The sequence below is a fragment of the Moschus berezovskii genome, chromosome X (assembly GCF_049115385.1).
Source record: "Moschus berezovskii isolate FMDL1 chromosome X, NW_MosBer_1.0, whole genome shotgun sequence".
NCBI classification, from domain to species: Eukaryota; Metazoa; Chordata; class Mammalia; order Artiodactyla; family Moschidae; genus Moschus; species Moschus berezovskii.
The window spans coordinates 62,705,874-62,707,163 of record NC_142488.1 but is presented as its reverse complement, the minus strand read 5'-3'; the positions used below and the strand labels follow the sequence as shown (position 1 = coordinate 62,707,163).

Sequence of the window (1,290 nt, the reverse complement as noted above, 5' to 3'; positions counted from 1 at the left end):
TGGGTTATACAGCTCTATCCATCTTTGGGTGCATTTTCTCTTATCTAGTTCAAAGGTCATTGAATCATGCTGGCTCTCCTCCATGAGGCAAACTTGTAGAACCTGTAATTAAGGAGACAATCTAGATGCAGGCCAACATGGTTTTCACTAGAGTTAGCATTTCTAATATTAAAAATTTATTATATGCCTAATAAGTAGGCATATAGATGAGCAACTAGTGGATGGAATCTAATTAAACTTTGAAAACCTTTTTTTGAGAAGCTTTTATTTTAAAGGTAATTAAAAGGGAAACATTCCTTTTTCCCCCCATAAAGACCAGCAACTTAGAAAGATACTAGGTGCTGGAGTTAGAAGAAGAATAAAATGATCTCTACATTTGAGAAGGCCTGTCTAGTGGGAGATACAAAAAAATATGAACACAATTTTTATAGAAGAAATACTATGTTAGATATATAAACAGAAGAACAAGCTCTGGGATTGGACCTAGGTTGGTGGTGACATGGTGAAATGCACCAAGAAGGTCGGAATCATGGATAAATTTGGGACCCATTATGGTGCTTCCCTCAGGAAAATGGTGAAAAATTTTGAAATTAGCCAGCATGCCAAGTACACTTGCTCCTTTGGTGGCAAAACCAAGATGAAGAGACAAGCTTTGGGCATTTGGCACTGTGGTTTGTATATGAAAATGGTAGCTGGTGGTGCCTGGACCTACAACACCAGTTTCACCATCACAATAAGTCTGCCATCAGAAGACAGAATTGAATGACCAATAGAAACACTACCATTTGAATCATTCAGTTGAGTTCAGTTGCTCAGTCGTGACCGACTCTTTGCGACCCCATGAATCACAGCACGCCAGGCCTCCCTGTCCATCACCAACTTCCGGAGTTCACTCAAACTCATGTCCATCGAGTCGGTGATGCCATCCAGCCATCTCATTCTCTGTCGTCCCCTTCTCTTCCCACCCCCAATCCTTCCCAGCATCAGAGTCTTTTCCAGTGAGTCAACACTTCGCATGAGGTGGCCAAAGTATTGGAGTTTCAGCTTTAGCATCAGTCCTTCCAATGAACACCCAGGATCGATCTCCTTTAGAATGGACTAGTTGGATCTCCTTGAATCATTGCTAGCCTATAATAAATAGGTTAATTTATGTAACAAAATTACTTTGGTTTGTTGTTAATTTTATTAGTTAAATGTTGTTGTTCAGTCACTAAGTCAAGTCCAACTCTTTCTGTGAGCCTGTGGACTGTATCCTTCTAGGCACCTCTGTCCATGGGATTTCCTAGGCAA

General features: G+C 40.5%; 1 pseudogene; it reads left to right on the top strand.

The window, feature by feature from the left end:
• The first annotated feature begins 499 nt into the window (after window positions 1-499).
• On the top strand, window positions 500-789 carry LOC148773329 (large ribosomal subunit protein eL43 pseudogene; annotated as a pseudogene).
• The last annotated feature ends 501 nt before the right edge of the window (window positions 790-1,290 follow it).